This window comes from Leopardus geoffroyi, chromosome E3, assembly GCF_018350155.1.
Source record: "Leopardus geoffroyi isolate Oge1 chromosome E3, O.geoffroyi_Oge1_pat1.0, whole genome shotgun sequence".
Lineage (NCBI taxonomy): Eukaryota > Metazoa > Chordata > Mammalia > Carnivora > Felidae > Leopardus > Leopardus geoffroyi.
This window is the reverse complement of record NC_059340.1, coordinates 35,025,674-35,038,103: the sequence shown is the minus strand read 5'-3', so window position 1 is coordinate 35,038,103 and position 12,430 is coordinate 35,025,674. Positions and strand designations below refer to the sequence as shown.

The following is a 12,430-nucleotide window of genomic DNA, read 5'->3' as shown; positions in this document are numbered from 1 at the left end:
GTCCCCAGCAAACCATCTGAGCATCAGCTGTGCTCCCCATCTCATGCTGGGAGCTGGGGAGCTGGGGAGCTGGTAATGGGCAAGACACAGACTCCATTTGCAAGGTTCTCCCTCAACACTGGGGAAGAAGGAACAGTAACCAGGTGCACACAGAGGGGCTGAGGGACGCGTGGTGCAATCATGACTCGGTGGCATGCGTCCAGTGCTCGGTTTTGCATGGTGCTCTTCTAAGTGTTATGAAAACGTTAACCCATTTACTCCCCCAAACCACAGACAAGTGGTTTACCATTTCTTTGATCACCTAAAGCACAGAAAGGCTCTTAAAGTGTTCCCTAGTTGATGGAAGCACATGCAAAGGGCAATAGGACCATAAAGAGCATCCAAATTTGGGAGAGATTTCCAGACAAGACCTGGTCGTGGAGGAGATGATTCTTCTTAAAAGGGAAGTGGTTCCCCCAAAGATGGTTGCACATTGTGAGCAGAAGCCCAGATGAGGACGTGCAGGCACAGGTCTAAGACAGTGGGGCACGAGAGAGCGTGACTTGTTTGCGGAACCAAAGTAAGGCTCTTGTGCTCTAGGGGAGGCCTCTTCCGAGGCAGGAACAGACCGAGGACATCTCTCAATGTCCCCTTCCTCAAGGCCGTTTGTCCCTTAAGCAATTTTACTGAGCACTCACCGTGCGCCAGGTTGTGAGACGACAGAGGTAAATAAGACCCAGCATGTACCCACAAAGGGCTCCCCGTTCAGAGGGACAGGCAGACTATTTTAAGGATTGCATTGCAAAGACAATGCTTGACACTCGCCTGGGGCACTACGGAGTGTGGGTGACAAGCGCTGAACCAGGGACATCCAGAGAACGTGGTGCCTGTGCTGCATCTCACAGTGTGATGAGGAAGAAGCCAGGTGTTCCCTGCGTTTGAGGTCAAGGGGCAGCAGCAGCAGAAGACACGTCAAAGGAGCACACAGCGTGAGCAAACGTACGCGGACAGGAAGTTAGCTGTCGTGTGCAGCATCCTTGGCTGTTACAACAGCCATCCTTCCCTGGGCGCGTGTCCAGGCATCAGCCCGCCAGGTGTTCTGGGAAGATAGTCCCCGCCCTTGGAAATGAACCATAATCTGTCTGGACCAATCACGGTCACGTCAGTGATTGGTGTAGGCACGTGGTCCAGTGGTAACCAATGCGGGAGCTTCTGAGGAAGATATTTCACCCACAGTAAGAAACAGACAAGGAGGGGCGCCTGGGTGGCTCCGTTGGTTGAGCGTCAAACTCTTGATTTCAGCTCAGGTTATCATCTCATGGTTCATGGGATCGAATCCCTCAGCAGGCTCCACACTGACGGTGCAGAACCTGCTTGGGGTTCTCTCTCTCTCTCTCTCAACCTCCCCTACTCAAGCATGCTCTCTCTTAAAATTAATAATAAAAAAAAAAACTTTAAAAAAAAAAGAAATAGACAAGGAAAAAAACTCCCCTTCCTTCCTGAGGATGCAGGAAGGCAGGACACCTCTCTCCAGGTTTCTTACAAGGATGAGGCTGGAAGGCAAATGATTTATATTCCACGGGCAGAACAAAGAATAAACAGAAGTTGTATCCTTATTGAGATCATAGCGCCTCCAAACCAACCAGCCCTGGGACTGTCCACCTCTGGATGTTTTATTATGTAAGACATTAAAGACCTGTATATTCTAAGCCTCTTATTGGTTTGTTTTTGTTTGTTTTGTTTTTTTAATGTTTATTTTTTGAGAGAGACAGAGCATAAGTGGGGGAGGAGCAGAGAGAGAGCAGACACAGAATCCGAAGGCTCCAGGCTCTGAGCTATCAGCACAGAGCCCGACACAGGGCTTGAACTCACGAACTGTGAAATCATGACCTGAGCCAAAGTCAGACGCTTAACTGACTGAGGTGCCCCAAGGCTCTGTCGGTTTGAATTCTCTTTCTTATAACGCAAAGTATCATCATGGCCAAGGAGAAGCTACCAGCAGCAAAGTGTGGCTAATGCAAAAGGCAGCAGTGGTCAGTGGGGATGGGAAGGTAGGTTTGGGATAAGGAAAGCCCGCACATTAAAGGAAAGTTTCATTCCAAGGTCAGCAGAGAGAAGGAGAGCCAGGGAGGTGTGGGGCTGCAGGAAATGGAGGTTTAATGTTTGTGTAAATTGAAAGAAGGAATCTACTTGGAAATGAGAAAAAGCAAGATTAAAATGGAAAACACAGCCCCAAAGCTATTAATACCCAACAGATCCAAATTGAAAAATAAAAGCAATGGGTGAAGCATATAGTTCTCAAAATGAATTCGTGTCATAAACCATTAACATCAGCTCTACCTTATTACCTGTAATTCCAGGGAGAGGGGCTGCAAGCCACACAGGGCACATGTCTGATTGGAGGTGTGCCAGAACCCTGCTCCCAGGCCAACCCTCCTCCCTCCTCTTGAGACCACCCTGCTCTCAGCATTCTCTCTCACTCTTTCAGAGGCCAGGGAAAACCCAAGCTGCCCTTGTCCTGGGGAGGATCTCAAGCATCAGCAAATGTGGTTGCCAAGAGGTTCTGAAGGTGTGCAAGCTCCTGGTGAGGTCACCCCTTCTTTCCTCCGTTAGGCATCCCTCCCTATATAGATCTCCAAGACCAACCTGTCCATGTTAATGCCCATTAGTATTGAGCAGTGTCAGCCCTGACCAGTAAATGTCACCTAAACCTGGGCCTCATTCAGGGGAAAAGGGGGCCTGGTAGGGGGCTGTAATGTCCCTGAGGATCCTCAAGGCCCCCCACTGTAGCACCCACACACATTACCGCTTCAGAACCCTTAGCTCTGGCATATGACAGCACGTTGTTATAACGGCTTGTGCTTTGAACCCAGACTCCGATTCAGATCTTAGCTCTGCCATGTCCCTGCCACATGACCTTAGAATCGTCAAGCATCAGCTTCCTGATCCACAAAATCAGGCTAAGTATGCCAGAGTCTCATGTGGACCGTGAGGATTAAATCAGAAGTCGTACAGGAGTGCCGAGAGCAGGAGGAGCTCGGGCAATGTTTACTTCCCCCCACTGGTCTCCTAAGCTCTCATGGCCTCTTCTGAGGTTGTTCTTCCTGTTCCAGAAAGGGTTTGGGGTCTGCAGCGTGCTGGAGAAGAGACAGGATACTCGCATGTGGCCCATTCTTCCATCCTTGAAAGTTTAGGTCCTCTGTAGGCTGAGAGGCTCCGCTGCAGAGAAGCATCTCCTGGGAGACTGAAGGCCACGTGTCCTCTGCACAGGAGACTCAGGGTGGACCCACAACACCTGAGTGTCTGGCCACCAAAGGCTGACCCACTCTCAGCACCCACATCAGCCAGTGAATAAGTCCAGAATGGCCTTCAGTCAGGAAGGATCTGCCACAAGCTGTCTGTCTGCAGAATGCATCAGAAACCCCTTCCCTGCAAACAAGCTGGCCCAAGCCACGCTGTGGCTTCGTGTGGAACGCTAAACAGCTCTTTGTTCTCCCTCTCTCTGCTCTGCCCCTCTCTGTGTCATTACCACACAGCAGCCAGAGCTATGCAGAGCCACTGAGCTCTTCCCCGCCGCCCCGAGCAGGAAATGCAAAGCCGTTAATTGGCCCTAAAGTTCTTCTATGATCTCACTCGTCTTCTCTCTCACTACTCCCCCGGAGTCCCTTCCCCAGCCCAAACTTCAGTCTCCTCACCTGTGAAATAAAGACGATGCTGGTTAAGGGTGACGGGGGACTAAGCAGGAGAAAACACAGAAGACGTGTTGCACCAGGCTAGATGGCTCCCGGATGCTACAGAATTTCCAAAAAGTGGTTCCTCACCCAGCAGACGGGCTTCATCTTGTCTAAGTAAGTACCCTCTCCTCTCTTCACAGGAGACTCTGCTGGCACCCCATTTCTCCTGGTCTCTGCCAACCGTGCTGCTCAATACACACACACACACACACACACACACACACACACACACACACACACACGTGCGCGCACCCCTAATAGACAGCCAGCCATGGAAGATTAGCTCCAGGAGAGCTGAGAGGAGCTGATGCACCATGCCGCTAGCAGCAAACGAGTGCTCCTTTGCACAGAGCTGCAGGGCACAGCAAAAGGCTGCCACAGCCCCCAAAGTGCCCACATGTCTCCCCAAGGCTCCCCACCTTCTTCCACGAGCCCAGCCCCAGTAGCCAGCTCAAGACCATGCTCCCCTCCCCGGCTGGCCCCACCTTCTCCTCCACGATGCACACTCTGGCTGTCTGGGCTCCATAGAGTCAGCACTAAGAAGGCCCGTGCACGTCTCTGCCCTCGACCTGAGTCTCACTGCCCGGGGTCCAAGGAGTGCCTCACGTGAGCCACAGTTAACTGATCATCAGTCTCCACGGGGGACAGGCCCTTCAGCTCTTCCTAGGGCCCCCCAGCAAATGTGAGGCGCAGTCTAGTCTTTCAGGGGACTCTTCCTGTCTCACGCATCCACTCCAGCTTTAGGGGTGTCTTTCTGTTAGGCAATTCTTCATAATCACCTAAAATATAGCTCTCACTGGGGCAACAGAATGCATCTAAGACCGAGATGGAATGCCCTCCACCTGGGCATCTGTACGACCTGGGCATCTCCGTACAGCACTCTGTACGACCCTCGTGGGTTCGGGTCCCTTGCATGGTCCCACATTATGTTTTCTCGTCATCTTTTCATGCTTATGTCTTCAAGCAAGTGTGGAGCTCCTTGAGGACAGCGGCCAGGTCTTCATCCGTTGCTCCATTGAATTGTTTTGTTAATTATTTTTTAATGTTTATTTATTTTTGAGAGAGAGAAAGAAAGAGTGCAAGCAGGGGAGGGGCAGAGAGAGAGGGAGACACAGAATGTGAAGCCGGCTCCAGGCTGTGAGCTGTCAGCATGGCTCGAACTCATGGACCACAAGTTCATGACCTGAGCCGAAGTCGGATGCTTAACCAACTGAGCCACACAGGTGCCCCCCACTCAATTGTTTTTTTTTTTTTTTTAAGGCAAAACAAAGCAAACAAACAAAAAAACAGACTGTGGAGCCTCACAGACATGAATTCAAATTCTAGATCTTCTCTGCACCAGCTAGGCAACCCGATGAGACACTTAATTTCTTTGAGTCTCCTGCTCTTGTGTATAAAATAAAGACGAGAATCCCTGCTATGTAATGTTATGGTGTTGAATAAAGTGAATATAAAGACAGACACGAATGAGAGAAAGAAGAGAAACCAACCATTGCTGAGTATGTACCATTACTCCGGATGCGGAGCAGATGCAAAATCCGAGTTCATCCTCTGCCATGTTTCTCACACACGCCCTCCCTCCGCCCTGCATGCCCTCCTTCCGCCCTGCACGCGCCCTCCACCCGCTCAGCACCCCATCCACTCTCTGTGCCCCTATCCGATGTCAGCATTGCACTGAGTGCCGGCGGTGTGACCACAAAGCAGGTGCACTCCCCATCATCAAGGATTTTGCACTTTAGTGCAGGATAAAGCAAAGGAAACAGAGAAGTTACATTGTCATGAGACAAGAGGACGGCTGTGCAAAGACTGGCAGGACCCCACCAGAGGAAACATCTCAGGGACAGAATAGCAAAGTAATCCCTGAAAGCCGAGCTAGACGTGGCAGGATGAAGGAAAGGCCTGAGGCACGTTCAGGGCACTGGAAGGGGGAGGGGATAAGAACGCAATAATGGGCAGAAAGCTAATCATGCCCAGCCTCATCAGCCAGGACTAAGGGCCAGGCATGTTTCGATGGCAAATGACAAAAACTAAGCTCAAACTAGGTATACCCAAAAAGGAGAAGACAGTCATCCACCTAGCCTGGTAAGGTACCTGCGTAGCCACAAAACTGGAAGATTCAGGAAGCAGGGCCTCAAAAGCCCCATCCATCCTTCCTCCACTTAACATCGCTCTTCAGACAAGGCGCAGTCAAGTGCTTGGAGAGGAGAGTCCATATTCCCCTGGTTTTATCAGTCCCAGCAGAAAAAACAACGATTTTTCAACATCCCTATATGTTGCCCAGGCTGGGGTGCTTCTGGCTCTGCTTGGGTGACACGTCCTCACACTGAGCCACTTATAGTGGCCCTTGGAGGGGCCACTCTGATCGGTCAGCTCCAGCTCCTATACTCAGTGCTACACAGACAGTCACAGGGCCATCACACCACGGTCAGGAGTATGGACAGCACTGGGTGGCCGAGTAAAACATTTAAAATCTCTGGCAGCTCAAGAACTCACGGCTGGATAACACAGTCTTAAGAGGAAAGGAGAGATGGGCAGCTCGGGGCCTTTCTGAGGTCTACAAACAAAACATGCCCAAAGAGTTTACTTTATTTTCAATTTTTCCGAAGACCTTTTCCCCCAGGGCATCCAGGGCTGGCTCTCTGACCTTGGAAAACAGACCTTTCTGGAGATTTCAGCTCCTATCACTCAGAAAATGGGAGGGGTGGGGCAAACAAGCTTTTCTCCAGACCCCAGATATCAGGAAACCAAGACCTGAGTTCAGTGACTGTCAAAGTCGGGGAACGGCTGGTCAGTCACCTTTACCGGTGTCCTACCCTGAGTAGACCGCAGCTCTCCCTCTCTCCCTTTGCCTTTGCCAAGAGAAGAAAAGGCAGCTATGTTTTCCCTGCCGTGTGGCCGAATTCCAAGGGCCGCTTGTGACTTCTATAAATTTTCCTTTATTTATTTATTTTTTCCTTCAAGCCATCTGGGACTCTGGAAAGCAGTCTCATTCAGTTTCGGGTGTTTTTCCTTAAGGCAAAGGATGAGTACCCTGGGGAAGAAGCTTGCCTGACTCTCAGGGTCGTGGAAGTTTGGGAATCTAGGCTCCTGTGGCCTCATCAGTCGGGGGGGTAGTGGACTGTTCCTGGCGCCTGCTGGGGAGTTGGGCAGGCTGCTGTGTAGACTGCAGAATCCCATCCTCCGAGTCCTCAACAACACCCCTAACATCTTCTCTGCACTCCCTCCTACGCAAGATCATTTTGGCCGAAAAGTCCAGAAGCATAAATCCCAGCATAGTGTTGAACCGTATCAGTTCCTTCTCGTGACCTTAGATGAGCCACCTGATGTCTTTGAGCCTATGTCCAGGTCTGGAAAACGAGGATGTGATCTGATTGTCTTCTTCTGTCATCATGTCTACAAGCAAACACCTCATGCAAACCTCACTTGCCTCTCATTTTGTGGCAGAAATGGCACTAAGAGGGGCAGCCAATTGAGTTGAGGTGTAGGACATTTTGGCCCTATGGTGCTAAGGGCTGAATCGTCAAGTCCCCATCGTCAACCCAGTGGTGAACATCCTGGCCCAAGCCTCATTTTACAGACGAGGAAACTGGAGCACAGAGTGGCCAAGCAAGCTGCCCGGGATAACACAGCTAGTAAGCGGCAGAGCAGGGATTTAAGCACAGACTGTCTGATTCTGCAGCCCATGATCACACACCATTATAAATACCAAAGTGCCTCTCAGCGGGGCTTATGGACAAATAACACAGCTTCTACCCCTGAGCTGCTCTCCATCCAGAAGGCAGGAAGTCTTTCATGATGTTGCTGTTATATTTATTTTTCCACCTGCAATGTTTGCGTTTGAGGTGGCTCTCTGAATTACCTTTTCTCCTGCCATTGCATGGGATCGAATAAATATTGGTTGGAATTATCAACTTTGATCCCGACAACTACGCCACGGTGTAGTCGTTATCAGCCCATCTCACAGATGGCAGAATCATGGTCTCAAGTCCCAAAGTCGATTAAGAGCTTAGATCCTTGGCCTATCAGACTCCACATCTTGTCGATTAACCCCCAGGCTGCAGAGTCTGTGTGGGGTCCTCTCCCCCACGTGCTCCTGCCTGCCTGCCTGCCTGCCGTGGCTGCTCACCTCTCAACTTTCGGAGATCTGAATCTACATCTGTTACGTGGAGACCTGAGGGCTTTTTTATCCTGGTTCAGATTTCACAGATGGTGGGGTGACAGGGGAGATCATTTACCAGAGCCTCGGTTTGGAGTAGGGATACCATGGAAACAGGCAAGAACTGCATGATTTGTTCTGTTTTGACCCTATTTTCATTTGGATGGCTGGATATAAATCAGCGCTTCATATCCGACATCAACCACAGCTGTCTGGGACAACCACTAGATATTCAGGGAGGTGAGGCACCTGTTCAAGGCCACCAGCCTGGACACGGGCTGACCAAGGAATTGAACTCAGGTATTCCTGACTGCAAAGCTCCCCTGTTTCCTGCATTTTATATGTTGTCACCAACATTACACTATCACTTATATCAGTAGCTCTCAAGGTGGCAGGTCACAAACCAGCTGCACCAGAATCACATGGGAAGCTTTTAAAAGTCCAGATCCCTTTGGCCCATGACCCGTCTGTAAGACTGATTCTGTGTGTCCCGATCAATGTCTGGGAATACGAAGGGGGTTTCTGGTATGTGCTTGTTCTGTTTTTGCTTTAAGCTTCCTGGGTGATTACAAAGACCAGCCAGGCTTGGGAAACACAGCCAGGAGTGCAACACACAGCTGCCTGCCCTCCACCTCCGTATCGAACACAGTCCATGGACCTCTTCTCAGAAGGTCCGTAAGGACAGCCCATCCCTGCGACAGATGATGTCAATGACTCACGTGAAGGAGCTATGGAATCCAGAATGGCCATGGTGGCGAGATGTTCTCAACACATTCTCCTTTCCAGAAACTTCTGTAGGAAGAAGTGTAAGTAGAAGGTCTTTACCCAGGGCAGAAACACTCAGTCATATCCCTTAAAACTATACATCCTCAAAACTTAAAAGTTCGACAATACCAAGTATTGGTGAATCGTCGGAAATAGGTATTTTTTAAAAATGTTTTTAAATAAATAAATATTTATTTTGAGAGAGAGAGAGCATGCAAGCTAGGGACGGGCAGAGAGAGAGGGAGAGAGAAAATCCCAAGCAGGCTCCACGCTGTGAGCACAGAGCCCAACGTAGGGCTCAATCTCACAAACCGTGAGATCATGACCTGAGCCAAAATCAAGAGTCGGATGCTTAACCGACTAAGTCACCCCAATGCCCTGGAAATAGGTATTAGTAGTACTGGGAGGAGGAAGGTAGAAATTGGTCATCCCATTGGAGAGGAAATTTCAGATTCTATATACAGTACGTAAAAACCTTAGTATGTCCATATCTAAATTAGTTTCTATATTCCACCTTAGAGAAAAACTCACGTTAACTGCAAAAATAAAAAGCACATTCGATGAAGATCGATTCTAAAAATTGCAAACAGCCTAGATATCCATCAAGAGAGGGTGGTTAGATAAAGTCCATCTCTCCGATACTACAGGGCCATGTAACTGAACGTGATAGGTCTGGACGCACTGACATAAAAAGATGCTCAGACATACCATCAAGGGGAAAAGCAAACTGGAAACTAATTCAAGCAGCAGTACGCTTTGGGCTGTGTGTATAAAGAACACTGTATACACACAAAAAGACATAACTCTACGTGTGCATACTGAAGTGAAATGAAAAGACAAATTTTGAAATGGTGCCCTTCAACCCAGTCACAGTCTTTGCCTCTGGGAAGCAGACTCTGGACCTGCAGACAGGGGTGGAACTGTGTCCACAGGGCATGAATTCTCTACTATAATAATATAGTCGTGTGCACGGTTGTGACCCGTCAGCTCGTTGTCTTTGGAGCCATTCATCTCTTGGAAGAATCAGAGTCTTGAGTTTATTTTGTCAATAGTCACAGCCTGTGTTAATGGAGGAAAATTTCTGTTATTGACTCAAGGGTACGGAGAATGACAGCACTCTCGGGTACCAGGTCCCTACCATACAATGAAGGCTTGACTTCAGGAGATGTGTGGGGCTCCCCGTGGGAGCTGAGAGACGATTTGCAACATGGTTGGACAGGGACAAGGGTGGTCCCATCCCTTGACACCTTCTTCCTCCTCCCTCCCCACCATTCTCATCTGGAGCTTGATGGAGGAACCATGGCTTGATGAACTGGTTCCGACCACCCAGCCACGGACCAGTTGCATGAAACGGTTTACCCACGGTCATCATCCTCGGGATCCGATGGGATGCTGTGTGTTCAGAGAATGTCATTTTGTGTTCTTTCAAGTCTCAGACTTTGTCCTCTGACTTCCAGAACAGGAACCCAGCCCCGAGACTACCCCCGCTCGGGTCATCTTTCCTACCACCTCCCCATTTGCAATCCGGAAAGTCAAACTTGTTGCGTTTGAGAAGCAGGCATCCCTGAGCCCAGTGCCATGCAGCCCAGCTATTTCTGTGGGCTGTGTGCCAGCCCGGCCCCCAGCAACCTGCCTCGGCTGTCGGCACAACTCCGACGTGTCAAAACTTTCGGAGAAGAGTCATTAGTCTCAGAGAGACGGGGAAGGAAGGATGTTTTGCCTGGGGCATCTCTTTGAAAAGGTCTAACTTTCTAAAATGGTAAATAAGCCAGACTTCTTTTGTGGGGGTGCACCGAGGGGCAGAAGTGGCTCCGTCAGGGTATGACCTCCGGGAGCCAGCTGGTGTGTGAGACATCATTACTTCCCGAAGTTTCATCCCTTCCTCCGCCGCGTTTCTGCAGCGCAGCCTGGGAAGCCAGCTCCGAGAACAGCCTGCAGAGCTCCGATTACACAGGCAAGCACCGCACTGAGGATTTTATTAGGTGGAGAGAGTTAAAAAAAAAAAAAAAAAAAAAAGCCAGAACACTAGCTGGGGGGAGAAAAGCCCTTCTGCCTTTAGATAAAGGCGAAAATTATTTTATAAGCGTCTGGAGCAGCAAAGCTTGTGAAAGGTGAATATGCCATTCAGCCGGGCTCCTAATCTTCAGCTTGCAGGGCCCACATTTCTGAGTCAGCTCGTGGAGACTCCAGTGTGATCAGGGAAAGGAAGATTAGGCCTAACAAGATATGACTGAAAGTCTCAGGTCGCCTGTGACAGCCTCCAAGTTCGGATTCCCTGCCTCTGCTCTGAGGTCTAAATTTTAGGGTCTAGTTACCTCTTACTTAAATCCCATAAACTCATGTTCCCTGGGTATTCATCTTTTATCCTCCTGTTCTCCTGGAATAAACTGCTCCAGAGCTAAACACCTTCACCAGCAGTGGCTTTGGAAGAACCACCAGTAGGCAATCATTTCTCATTTTAAAGAAGGGAGGGGGGAAGGAGGGCAGGGAGCGGGGAGGAGGGGTGTGTGCCTCTCTGAAACTGTGCAAGCTGCAAGCAGAGCCCTGCTGTGAACTCGGGCCTCGGGGGCAGGTGACGTGCCCCAACTGCTCAGGTACATGGGCGGAGGTGCAGCGAGCAGGGCAGTTCCCCTGTCCCTACAGTCTCTCTCAAACCCACATTCTTCCCTGGTCCCCACGGCCACTTCCCCCATCCATTCCATTGTCACGTCTCCTCTCTGTAACCATCACCACTGTCTCCCTGCCTCTGTCCCCCTCTCCCAACCTAGCTTAGAGCTGCTGTGGTGGCATCTCTGTCTTCCTCACATAGAGTAAAACCTTGGCTTGTGAGCATAATTCGTCCCGGAAACACGCTTGTCCTCCAAAGCACTCGTGTTCCAAAGCGAATTTCAAAAAGCATTGGCTCAGCTGTGATCAGGTGACGTTCGGCGTCCCGTGCTGCTCGCATGGCAAGACGTCCCTCGTTCATCAAGTTAAAAGTTATGAGAAATGTTTGCTCATCTTGCAGAATGCTTGCACAAGTTACTCTCAGTCCAAGGTTTTACTGGGTTTATGGAGCACCTACTATGTGCCAGGCAGTATGCTTACCACTGGGAGAAGAAAATGCAAAAAAAAAAAAAAAAAAGGACAGACACCATCCGTTATGAGCTAAATTATGTTCCCTGCCCGCCCACATTCCTACGTAGGAGAGCTAGCCAGCCTCCATATTTCAGAATGTGACTGTGTTCACAGACAGGGTCTTTAAAGAGGTGATTAGGTTAAGATGAGATCATGAGGGCAGGAGCTCATCCAACGTGACTGGGGTCCTTATCAGAAGAGGAGATTAGGGGGGTGCCTGAGTGGCTCAGTTAAGCATCTGACTCTTGATTTTGGCTCAGGTCATGATCTCATGGTTCGTGAGATCGAGCCCCTCATCTGGCTCTGTGCTGACAGCACAGAGCCTTCTTGGGATTCTCTCTCTCTGTCTCTGCCTCTCTCTCTCTCTCTGTCTCTCTGTCTCTCTCTCTGTCTGGCTCTCTCTCTGTCCGGCTCTCTCTCTCAAAATAAATAAATAACTTTAAAAAAAGGAGAGGAGATTAGGGTACAGACACATAAGATGATGTGAGGTCACACCCACAGGCCAGGGAGGGGGGAGTCAACCCTGTGACAGCTTGATCTCAGACTCCCAGCTTCCATGACTTGGGAAAATAAATTTCTCTTCTTTAAGCCACACAGACTATGGTACGTCCTTATGGCAGCCCCAGCGGCCTAACACCCTCCAGGGAGATAAGGGTTTAGTGGGGGAGACAATAATTAG

The 12,430-nt window shown here is 49.8% G+C and overlaps 1 long non-coding RNA gene across 2 annotated transcripts in view; it reads right to left on the bottom strand.

Annotated features, from left to right (window-relative positions):
* The window catches only part of LOC123589375, a 33,114-nt gene extending 24,450 nt beyond the window's left edge, over positions 1-8,664 (bottom strand). For both annotated transcript variants that reach the window (XR_006708288.1, XR_006708289.1), the window contains exon 1: positions 8,585-8,664. This is a non-coding gene — a long non-coding RNA (uncharacterized LOC123589375). The remainder of the gene's footprint in view (positions 1-8,584) is intronic.
* Between the last annotated feature and the right edge of the window lie 3,766 nt (positions 8,665-12,430).